Raw genomic sequence first — 13,756 nt, 5'->3', positions numbered from 1 at the left:
CCAGAGAGAATTTATCTTCAACTTCACCATCAAGGTAAAGGTATGATGTCTTTATCTTCCCATCATAATCGAGGCCCAGGCGGGCCCTATAATTAGATTGATAATATTATTAATTGTAATAACTTGATAGTGGTCAAAGACTAGGTCTTTATTGTAGAGATAGAGTTTAATAAATAAATAGAGGAGTGCTGAATCTGAGATAGTAACAACGAAATCGCCACGTTCCATGTAGCTCCGCCCGCTCCCACGTCACATGACTAGCATAGTAGCGACATCTTGTGTCAAGCGAGTGTCACACCCCACTGACCGCTTCAATAGGTTTATAGTAACTTGGGGAAATAGTCCTTAAGGCGATAGTAGGTCCAAATAGCAGGTAGGATAGTTGATTGGTTTCCCGGTGAGTACCTTAGACTTTTATACTACCTCAAAAATGCTCTCAAAAGAAACCCACACAGCAAAATACAATAAATAATCAGGTATTTGTCAATAGATGCTTGAGTTTCTTTTGTTTGTTTGACAAAAGAAAATCAGTTTACTGTTGGAAAAATATGACGAATATACCTACCTTTGTTTGAATTAAACACATATCAGAGATATCAGAGTTGTTGATTCTATGGACAATTAAATTTACAGAAAATCCTTTTTTTTATTACCCACTGTTAAGCAATCTTAGAATCCCTATAGATCTCATGATAATATAATTATAATGTATTTTTATTCGATCTTAATTATCCAATGAGGAAAATCCGTGTGTTTTGTAAATATTTGTTAATATTATACTAAGATAGGCTATAATACTAAGCCAATTATATTTTTTAAATTTCATGTATCGTTTTGTTAGCGAAATTATTTTTAAAAGTTTTGTGTTTTTTAAATTACTTCGCGTGTGACGTCTCAAGGTATCTTTCCCTTCTTATCGCTGAGTTCGGCTGATTGGTCAGTTGAATTATCGTAAACTGGAAATCTATCACAACTCTCTTATCGTTGGTTGATTCGGAAGAATAAATGAAGCCGTTCAAAATAATTCGTATTTATGATAATCTTTTTATTTTTTCATCCATTTTTAAGAAACTTCGATATTCAATTATTGAATGCTTTATTTTTTACCACCCGTAAGAATACTTTTTTGTATTTATTTATGTTTTTTATTTATTTATTTCACATGTGCTTTATATTAATTTTGTTCTATATGAACACCTTACTGGGCATGATGTCGAGGCGTTCATTTACATTATTTGTGTATTATGTTCTAATACTCGTACATAATAAATAAATATAATACAATAAGTAACACTGTATGGACGTAAACATAAAATATAAATAGCAGACATGCAACAATAATTCCGAGTCCAAATAGACTACTGTTTTTTTGGGATGACCATCTCAAGGCAGTTCTCGGGACCCAAATCTAAAAGCCATTTTTTAACAAATAGTTTGAATTTCTGTTTATTTGTATTAAATTTTAAATCGAGGGGTAGAGTGTTGGAAGAATTCTTCATTCGTCTGGACACCATTTCTTAGGAAAAAAATGAAACGAATGTTTTATTTGTCGCGACTTTACTGTCTCTTGTCTCACTAATAATTAGGGTTCTTTTTTTTATGTTTGTACTCTGTAACAATAATTACTCAAATTAATAGTGGAACGTCTTACACTCGAAGAACGCTATCAAATTCGGAAATTTAATTTAAACAAATGTTCAGTTCTGGATGTGGCAGTTAGGATCCAATCAGATCCTGTCGTCATAAAGGAGGGGCACTTGACGTGTTTTCTTGAATATTAAATGCGATTTCACGACACAGTGGATTTAATGAATTATTGATCGCAAAAAAAACTTATTCTAGATCGCGGTGAGAATATCAAAAGCATATGCACACACAATCAGTTCAGTTTTTACTGTGGGGGCTGGACAATATTGGTTCCTGCGATAGGCATTGCAACAACTTAACCAGGGCCCTGTAGGTAGCAAATAAATTTGAACGCCTCAGCCTAGTCAATGTGCTATACACACATAGAGTTATGTGGCGTAACCAGCTATTGTGATAAGTAAATACAGTTTTTGCTACCACGAGGATGAATAAAAATATCCGACAAAAGCCTTCTATATAGTTTGCCAAACTCATAGTGAAAGGAGCAGTGAAAGTAGCAGAGTTGAATTAAATAAATATCGCGATGTATGAAATTGTAAATTTTAAAAAAGAAACTTGCTTATTGACAAAAAAACATTCCTTTTTTGTAAAAGAAAAACCGATAGGAAGACACACGGACATCAAAATAGTTTCAAGTTTGATAGTCTATTAACAAATAAAAAAATAAATGTTAAAATAAATTTCAAACCTAATTTTTCTGTTTTTGTCGTAAACAAGAAGCGTGGTCTTAAGTGAAATCATTAGAGGGAATAGTGCTTCGCAGTACACAAATATACTTCGCCTTTGTCAGATTTCAGATAAAATACAGATAACGTGGCAACCTCCCATTTCGTGGTGATCTCCTGATACTTGTGCCAAACAAAAAAACATAGTTTTACTTAAAAATACTTTTTTTTTGTTTGGTGGTGATTTCATCAGCAAGTCTAGAATGAGGAAGTTCCGTGGGTTTAAAAAAAATATTTGTCAATATTCAATTAAACTCAGTCAAAAAAATATATTTAAAAAAAAATGTGTCTTATTATCAGCGCTATGTTTTTTAAAGTTTTGGATTTCTGAAATAAATCCACGTGTGACGTCTCAAGTTCTCTTCCGCTTTTTCTCGGTCAGTTCTGCCAATTGGTCCGTTGACGGAAACTGAACTGGAAATCTTCAACAACTCTCTTTTCATTGGTTGTTTCATATGGTAGGGGTTTATGGAGGGACTGCTGGTCCGGGAAATTAGAGATTTACACCATTTTGAAATTACAAAAAAAAAAATATTTTGAAATTTATTTTTTGGAAAAACAGGAATGAAAGCAGGCGGAATGCTGTCTAAATGCGATCTCTCAAGCGAATGTGTGGTAAAACTATGTACGATAGATGCAAAAATGTTGAGATCAGCATATTATGCAAGACTGAGATAAACATTATCGACAAAATCAAGAAATGAGATCTGCGTTGGCTTGGACATGTAGAGCGAATGGACAGCGAAAGAACGGCTAAAAGTATTTAAGATGCAAATGTTGATGGACGCAGAAATAGAGGAAGACCGAGAAAGACATGGCATGACCAAATCCAACAAATACTTGAAGATGGGCATGTTAAAAGTCGGAATAATCGGCGCGCGTGCATGAGAAGATGCATGTAGAGGAAGCGAGATATGAATATAGAGTGATGTGTCGTTCTATCGTCTCTACCTACTCTTACGGGGAAACGGCGTGATGGTTTGTTTGTTTGCCAATGCAGTGCCAAGGCACCACAAGTTTTAAATAGGTAAATCATTATGAAAATGTTGATGATGACTCCAAAAATATTCACGAATGTGTGTTGATAATAATCACATTTATTTTAAGTGTGAAGCTAATAAATAATTTCAATAAATTACTTCTTGAAAGCACATTTATCATCAGTCACCATCTTCTATCACCATCTGGACTAGGAACTATTCTCGTGTATGGAGCTGCTGTAAACGTTTATCTCTGTCACCAGATGGGTATAAATAAGTTACTGTATTCACCACAGACTCCCAGCAGATTATTGCTGGACTCAAATGAAAAACAAAACGGAGTGCTAAATCCACTCATAAGCGAGGAGTATTACTTGCAAATCCGGCATTATCCAAAACCTTAAAAGAGTAAGATATTGTGGTGCCCTAGAAGTAGTACCAGCAACTGTCAAGAGAATAGCAATAGCGACTAATACGACAGGTTGGCAACTCAGAGGATCAGCGACGTACGTAAGCATATAAAAGCACCGACGCAATAATCACTCCTCTTCTCCCCTTTGCAGCTCACCACCTACAACCAAGATCCGAGATCTTCGCATCTTGAAATTATTGTCGACCGCGTGCACCATTAGGTGCGGAAAGGGAATGAGGATTATGATGATGCAAACATGGCAACCTCTACTTGAGTATTGCAAAGTTGGCAATGTCAAACATGAAATTAATTATATTTTTGATGTTTGAAGCACTTACTTTGTGGAACATTATTATTCAATACATTAAAATAAAATCACTTTGTTTTTATATTTCACTTGTATTTTATAATTTTACAACCAACTAGTTTCGGCAATAATATGCCTTTTTATCCTTTTGTTGTCCTGTCCGAACGTTGGCTTGCCTACTATTAGCTTGGAAAAAGACTTTTTATTGATAAGTAGGTACTTAGGTACTTGTTTGCGATGAAATTCCAAAACTAAAAACGGTTAATATTCAAATATTGAATTCAAGTAGGAACCTATGTAGGTACTTGTTTATGGTTGAATTCCAAAACATAAAATATTTATTTTTTCAAATATGGCATTCTTTTTGCAAACGTTAAACTCCGGTCGTCTCACCAACAGAGGGGTGTACTTATGTAGGAATATGATTTTTAAAATTGTATTGAATTTAATATTATTTTTAGTATTACCAAAAATCCAGTAAAAAGAAATAAATGGGTAGAAATTATAAGGAATTTAAGTAAAAAATCTTATTGAGATCCACCAAAAAAATGCGGCTTGTAAACATTCGAAAACAATTTTTTTATACACAAAAAAACAACATCTTTCCTTTTTTGTAAATGCATTCTCTTCAAATGCAACCCTGGTAGATTGATTAATAAAACATGCTCCAAACTTTTTTTTTACGGTAAAAATTGAAGAATTTAATATCTACAAACACGCATAGCGCAAAGATCTATATTTCCCTGAAAACCGCACGTAAATCGGTTAAGCCATTTGGGAGAAGTTCAGTGATATCACACGTACAGAGGAATTATATTTATAAGGATAAATAAAGTTTAAAAAAATAATAAAAAACGAAAATTGTATCATGAATAAACGCATAACGTTCCATCTTTATGGAGTTTTTGAATGCAAATAAACTTGTCTCCAGTAGTACGGAATTCATGAAATTGTGCACAGACTCCGTCTGTGCATTGCCAACCAATTTGTGTCAGGAAGATTTGAGCAAATCCTTTGCAGTATTTTGCATTTCACTTGTTCGTAGTTCTGGTATAATGTTCTGAAACTTCTAATTATAATCGTACTGATCTGCAAAGACAAGGAACTACTAGGCAATCACTACAAAGCGAATGCTTTAATTTATATTCATTATACTTGTTCAAATATTCAACATCATTTTAAGTCAGTCTTTTCCTTTTTCATACACAGAGTAAAATGCCTGTTAACTCCACTGAGGTGTAATTAAATAGAGATGCTTCATAGAACGATATTTTAAAATAATGTTCCAAAAAATGAGCGTTGTCGCGTGAGTATTGACGTGCAAAACGCGCAGTAGAGTATAAAAGACTAACCGCCTAAGCCAGTTTACTCTGATCTCAAAGCTGTATGTTGCGCCTTTTTACGCTGATTTTTACTGACTACAAGTGAGGTTCTGGAACTTTAGTTGAATACAACACAAAACGGGTGCTTATTGCTGTATTTAGTGAACACTCATATATTTATTTATTTTGTTCATTAACGCCCAGAAGGCGTTTACAAAAAATAAAAATAAAATACATGCTTACACACTAAATAATACAGAATATACAGAAAAAATATGTGAAATTAGTTAGAAAGGATATAATAAAAAGTTTTACAAAGTAAAAAAAACAATAATAACAAAGGTATGCAAGAAAAAACAGTGAGCATATAAACAAAAAATGCAAAGATATAAGCTTATGAAATAAATTCTGTAAAGCAAACACAGTAAATAAAGTGTTACGGTAAGCAAGAAAGACAAATTAAGGCTAAATTAATAAACAAGCAAGCATATATTATCGCGAAAAAAGAAGAAATAAAAATATGTATATATAAAATGCGTATTTGCCAATACTACAATGCAATTAGATATAATAGTAAAAAATAAAAAACAAGTATAAGGTAATAAAAATATACAAGTAAGTATTTTTTTAATTTATGGAATTGAATTGTCAATAATAGTTTGACGAGCAGCTACAAATAAATTTGATATTGTGGACTTATAAGATAGTAAAGAATTGGACAGAATGTTTGCAGCCGTTCCATGTGTGTTACCTAACCTATGCAGTCTCGGTATTAATGAATTGTTTAGTTGGTTGGAAGAAGTACTGGAGCAATGAAGCAATAAAATACTCCTAGTGTTGACAGCAGGTATTCTAAAATTAAACAATTCAAGTATTTTTGGTACGTCAAAAAGAGAGGTTACAATTTTTTCTTTCAGAAAGTGTTGTTAGGTTGAGCAGTGTTAATAAATAGTCATAATTCACATTTTGTATTGGAATGTTTAATTTGTAGTTTTTATATCGTAGAAATTTATGTTGAACGTTTTCTATATTATAAACACGAACATTATAGCAGGGTGACAACATTGATGAATTAAAATCTAAATTATTTCTGACAATAGAACAGTATAATATTTTCAACGATCGGATGGACTTGAAATTTTTTGGGTTTCTCAAAATAAAGTAAATATATGTAAAACACTTTACAGAAGTAATAATATCAATTGTTTTTCTTATTCTTAGTGGTGGGGATCAGCGCTATGCAAGCTCCTGGCATCACTGCAACCTGTGAAGATCTATGGTGACGGGTCCCCGCGAAAATTTATCGCCCTCCGAGCCCAGGTCTATGAAGAGACTGGCTATTGAGTAAAACGCGAAAGTTTACATTATGCTTAATCTCCCCCTCCAAGCCCAAATACGAAAAGTATCGGGCTATTATGTAAGAGACGAGCTCTTTAACATCCTTAGGTTTAACCCGTGGTCCCCCGAGGATAAGGCTCTTTTTATGATGTAAAGCATCACATTCACATGGAATGTGTGTTGGTGTTTCCTCATCTGCACGTCAGAACCTACACCTAGAAGTTTTGGAAATGTTTATTCTAGCAAAATGTTTGTTCAATCTTCAGTGCATAGGGTACATATTCTGATGGGAAGTAAAAATTTATCTACAAAGTAAAATAAAGTTTTTAGTATGAAAAAGACAATATGTTTACATTTTTTTTCTTAACATGTTCAATTAACGGTTACCGACGACGATACTTTAAATTTTCATACATCTACAAATTGTATTATTATTTTTTTATTTTACAGAAACAAATAGTCGACAATGATATAATGATATAATAACATAAAAAAGATACGGTTTAAAGACAAACCAGCAAAGTTTCTAAATAAAAATTGTACATATTAAATCGTGGTACTACAAAAGGGTTTATGTGTGAATATCGAAATTAGTTTTACCGTCTCAGTATATACCGATGAAGGTAGCCTTTCATAATCGCGGCCCTAGGCGGACATTTTTTTGACAATACATAATATGATACAAATTAATACATCCGAAATAAAAAGAAAACATTATTGTATAAGAAACATAAAACACCATCTTATATAAACTATATTAATAATTATCACTATCAAAAAAAAAATAAGAAAAAGAATATTTCAAAAAAGATTTTCTTCCTAGGAAGAATTCGAAAAAAAATAAATAAAAAGAGTGCAGAACTTATATACAAAACAATAATTGCCCCTCATTAGGACTATTGCTCTACTATATTATATTTAGCTAACGAGGGAGACATAAACAAGTTTGAAATACAACAAAATAGAGCAATGAGAATTATACTGAAAAAAAGCAAATATAATATTGTTGAAAAAATGAGAAAACAATTGAACTGGATAGGAATAAAGAAAAGACTATTGTATAATGTATTTGTATTTATATATAAAGTGTTTAATAATCTCATGCCAAAGTATTTTATAAGTGAAATTATATTAAATAGAAATGTACATAAATATAGGACAAGAAATAGAAATAGGATAAGACTACCACTTAAGAAAAAAACAAAATCACAAAATAGCTTACTGTATAAAGGGTTAAAACTGTATGATGAGATGCCTGAAAGTATGAAGAATGAAAGAAAACTTACGGATTTAAAAAAAAAAAGGTTATGTTTATTGTAATAATGTAGTTATGTAAGAAATATTAAATAAGTATTTGTTATAATTGTAAATATATTAGTTAATATACAATGTAATATTAACTAACTTAAGTAAATAAATAATAATAAAAAGATTGAAGAAATATTTTTTAATTGTGACACTTCTGGATTTTTAATTCAATTTTTCATGTTTTAGTTCATCGGGCAGTTTATTATATTTGGAAAGGCCAATATTTTCCAAGGACCTACTGCCAAACTTTGTTGAGCGAAACTTAGACACATGAAGATTCACTGAATAACGCGTATTGTAATTATGAATATTATGACCAAATGTGTATTTTAAATTTGAATGAGCAGAAAAGTTTATGATATTTAAAACAGTATTGGTTATGTCATGCAGTGGCATTTGGAAGATTAACTTGATATCGGCTGAGGTTTATTGGGTCAATAGCAAAACTTTGCGAGTACCATTTTATCAGTTCCTTCTTTTTGCCAGAACATTACACACTGCTTCCTGGCCCATGACCGAAGCTCATTGCGAGGAGCACTTTAGGCAAGACCCAAAAGGGTTCAAGGCCTATTAGGACTGTCATAGCTCTCAGCCTTACCAATTCATCAGCTGTCTCGTTACCGCCGATGTTTGAGTGTCCAGGTATCCAAATCAATGTCACATTTTTTCACTCACCGACACAATTAAGCACCCGTAAGCACTCCAATGTTAATTTAGAAATATATATAAAATGGTTTACCCGCCGTTCGATGTGACAGCGCATTGCAAATTGCATCTTATTAACTAATATCTCGGCAACAACTACCTTACAAATATTACAAAGATTTTATTTTAAATCTTTAAGTTAACCTACACAAGAAAGAAAAAATATATATTACATGTTTAGGTACTTCAGATAATTATTAATGATATAATTTGTCGTGACAAAACATCGAGAACCCTGAGACAAATAAGGTATGTGTATAATCTACGTTTATTTTCAATTTAAACTAATTTTTGGTATTAAATTGCTGCTTTCAAAAGCAGGTCGCCCGCAGTGGTTAAATTTATATGTTATGTTATTTATAAATCAGAGTAATAGATCAAACTGGTACCATAAATATCAGGCGCCGTGGCGCAGTTGGTAAGACAGCTAACTGTGAAACTAGCGTCGCGGGTTCGATTCCCGCCAGTTACAAGAAATAAATTCAAGAAAGATTTTTTTGCAATTGATCTGGGTGTTGTGGTGTATTTTTTATAACTTCCTTCCATATTATATTTCCTACCTACTGACAAGCCTCTAAAGAAGAGGTTTAGCAAGTTATTCCTTTTAGAAAAAATAAATTAAAAATCTGTAAGGGCATTTCATATAGTTTATCAGACGCTCCTTCGCACGTGCTTCCCCGAATAATGTGAGAAAAAAAAACGACTCCGTCGGGCTGATTATGCCTAACTAATATCGACAAAATCAAAGTCTTGTATTCCCGTTTTCCGCTCCCCAAAACTGAATCAATATTGATTTTTTAAAGAAGGAGAATCAGAAATAAAATTTTAGTGCCGGCACGTTTGGCTTTTTCCAAAAATATTTTTTCTTCCGAATGAAGTACAAACCTTACCATTTTGTGTTACTTTTCGTACTCATTTTCTATTTTAGAAAAAAAAAATAGACACTAATATATTATCAGCACGATAGTCTTAGAAATAATAATCGTTTTAAAATGGTTCGGAAAGAATTTCAGGAAGCTAATTAAGTTATTGGTGTCATTAAGAAACGCTTATGCGTCATTTTATTATGTTGTGATTCGATAATTTTGGTATTTCCAATTCCCAGAGATATTAGCATGTTTTAATGACTTATTTTGGCAATAAAACCATAATAAAACATTTCAAAAGAATTTTGAGCGATTTTACTATTTACCGTTAATTAAGTAGACAATTTTATTTCAAAATAATAATACAAAACAAAAATACGATCTTACATTAGGCTCGTACATGGGCATAATTAATGCCCGTTGGAAACCTGTTTTACAATTTTATAAAACACTTCAGTTTTTATAAAGGCACTTTGAATTTAATAAAAAAAAATTAATAATGTTAACAAATTACAACAGGGATGGAGAATACATTAAAGAAGTGAATATTTAAGTCAAGGCATTTACAGGGCTTATAACCTGTCATTGGCTGGTTTGAGTGGCCACTTTACACACTGTGCAACATTCACCATTTTGCCTATGTTTGAACATCTATATTTCTTCTGTTCTTCTATCTGTTGATTTTAGAGAAATCAAAGAGCTGAAACGTTTATTGTTGTGAAGAGTTTCATCTGATTGAATTATTTCACATACTAGACAACGCCTAAAATTATTTTTCTAATTTTTAAACTTCTTCTTGGACTGGTCCAGCTCTTTGACTTTAATGTTTCAGCTCTTTAACTTCACTAAAATCATTAAATGGAAGAATTGAAGAAATGCGTATTTTTTTTAAACATAGGCAAAATGGCAAATTTTACACAGTGTATAAAGTGGCAGCCAACGACAGGTCATAAGCCTTGTAAATGCCTTGAATGATATATTCCCTTCTTTAAGGTATTCTCCATCCCTGTTGTAATTTGTTAATCTTAATGACTCCCGAGGGGTGATATTCAGTCTTTTGTCTACAAAAATTTGGACAAACTCAAATATTGTAATAAAACATTTGAGTTTTTAAGTGGAAATTCTTGATGGAAGGAAGTTCATAGTAATTATCTATAAAAATTAAAGACGAGTGATACTTTAATCCACAAATTTGGAATATCCAGTGACCGGTTTCATCGCTTTCGCGACATCTTCGATGTGATCGATCTGATGTGATGTGATCCATCTTCGGCAATGATCTTAAGACAAAAATGATTTAATTTAATTTACTCTCATATAATTTTGAATTCACTATCCTTACCTCTGTTTTGTATAAATAAATTGAATTTCTTAATATAGATACCAGTCTCGAAGATGTCGCAAAAGCGATGAAACCGGTCAGTGGATATTTCAAATTTGTGGACTAAATTATCACTAAAATGTCTTTTATTTCTAAAATAAAGTATGGATAGTGGAGCTAGATGGAAATAAAATGAATTGTCTCATTCGCCCAAACCAATATTGAATCAACTGCTCGACAAGTGTATAGCTTATGTTATGTATTTGTTCTTTCATTGTGCGTATTGTAATATAAATAATAATTATGTACTTAATTTAATCATAAATATAAATACGTAGTGATTAAAACTGTCTTGAAATTATCTCTGTTTATAAAGTTTTCTTTATTTATTCTCAAATGTAAAAATATTTTTGAAAACTTTACTGTTAAGTGTCCTCGGCACGGGTAACCCCAGTGAGGTCACATTATATTTAAAGTCGGATTGTGGTCCTGTGGCTAGTGTCTCAGACTCACGGATCAAAGATCCGTGGTTCGAATCCCACTCCACCCCAACTTGATTCCCATTTTCTAACAGTGAGTTATTAACAACTCGCTGAAAATGGCTTTTAAAATCTAATATTCAGGTCAATCATAAAAACGCAAATATTTCTCTAAAAAAAATATATTTTTATTATAAATCATAGTTTATAATGGAAAAAAATATAAATAAATAAAACAGGTAAGTTAAATAATTGATTGTAACAATACTACAATCAGTAGGTACATGTGGCTTGTCTGTAAAATTTAAACGAAATAAATAAGTATACCATTTTGATGATGGTTGTCAGATGACCAACACATACTTGGCGGCCTCCGTGGTGTAATGGTTAACACTTGACTCTCGCATAGAAAGTTCCGGGTTCGATTTTCCGTTGAGAACATAAAAATATAAAAGTGTGTTATTTTTAAGCCTGGGTGTTTTTTACTTATTTATTTATAGATCAACGGTTAAAAGAACCTTTAACAAAAAATATTTTACATAAATAATCACAGCGGAGGATAATAATTATGTGCAGTAATTTACCACTGCAATTGGCAGAAGACCCAGGAGGGTATGTTGTCAATTTTTTTGTTTGTTTATATACATATATCATAATCATCATTCCCTTTCCACGATGAATGGTGCATAGGGCACTTCATTGATACACCAATCGCAGCGTATCTAGATTATTTTTACGAAGGTAAGATGATCAGTCCTACGCTTCAGGTACAATTCTAGGGACTATAAAAAATATTCTGGTGTGAGAGCATCCTTTTAAATAAATATTTCATATCAACCATGCCGGGAATCGAACCCGAGACTTCTCACATGGTAGGCAAACGCGCCGACTAATAAACCACGAGTCCGACATATGTGTGTGATTGTGCATATGTAGAAATTATTTATTATTTCAATTGACTTTTTTGTTGATAATTATTATGACTTAACCCGGACACAGCCTAAAAAGCCATAATATGTTAGTAATATGTCATCTAAAATGAATAAATTTATAAATTCATTAAATGTTTAAATTTCCGCCTCGTCTTTCTCGGTCTTCCTCGTTTAATGCATCCCACATTCACACCGTAAATATTTTTGTCATTCATACGCGTCTCTTGTAATAATTTTAAAAAATACGATTTGAATTTCGGCGTTCCATTCTTGTTTCAGAATTCTCAGAAGGATTCATTCCTTTTTTAAACAATTGCAGTGCGTAGGTACTTCTGCGGTTTATTATTATTAATTTCATTCTTGGTACACAAATATTTATATCTATGGTTAATGGCAACTCAAGAAGAGTGTGTACTTAAAGCCTAAACTTTAATATTACGGTGCCACCTTGACTATTCAGGGGTATTAAAATACATAATATGTGTATATTAAAATAATTTTTGAAATGTCAAAAATAAAACAATGCAATAATGTTTTTTTTTTTTTGAATTTTTTATTTTATTTTATTTATGTAATTTTACGTATGGCATTTACAAAAATTAAACAGGTAAATGCAAACATAGTAAGTTATAATTTTAAAAATTAACAACACTCTTTTTTTAAATACATGTAGAAACAAAAAAACATGCTGCAATGCAAAATAAAAAGTGAAACTTTGCATAGTAAAAAAGAAAAAAAAAACATGTGTATAAGAAAACTGTTTTGCAGATAAAATTTCAGATAAATTTTAACTTTTCATCAAAATACGTACGCAGACCTTGTATTTTTTTACTAAAAAGAAGATGGATTTTTTTTTTTAATAAATAAAACGTAAAATTTATAAAAAAATATCTCTCTCCAAATATTAATATTATCTTTTTTTTAATGCTTAATACGTTTTATCAATTTTAAATCATTATTCGGCATTAAAAAAATATAAAACATTGCGTTTAAGCGTCCTTTAAAGACTTTAAGCAAAAAAAGGGATTAACAAATTTATGTTAAAAACAAATAATAAACATTAGTTTACAGTGAGTTTATATAAGATAATAATATAATAAATGGTACACAAAAATATTTGATGAATTAATTGCAGAAAGAGATAAGATTAATAATACACATCAAAAACAGAGAAAAAATTGCACGAAAAAGATACTTTTGTTACGACTTTAATAATTCGTTTTAAACAATGAGTAATTGTTGTATTAAAAATGTCTATATCACAAGTAAATTTGTTGGCTAAAGAATGTAAACGCGGAATCCGAATTTTGTGTATATCGTCGGGTTTCTGGCACAAGTAAAATTGGTAACTAACATTTCACCAGTTGTGAGATATTGCACTTTTTCGGTCAGATAAATCTCATCTACATCAATG

The sequence above is a fragment of the Micrasema longulum genome, unplaced genomic scaffold, assembly GCF_059751315.1.
Source record: "Micrasema longulum isolate JH-2025_06_02 unplaced genomic scaffold, ASM5975131v1 h1tg003310l, whole genome shotgun sequence".
Lineage (NCBI taxonomy): Eukaryota > Metazoa > Arthropoda > Insecta > Trichoptera > Brachycentridae > Micrasema > Micrasema longulum.
The sequence above is the reverse complement of the archived record's forward strand: the minus strand, read 5'-3'. Positions refer to the sequence as shown.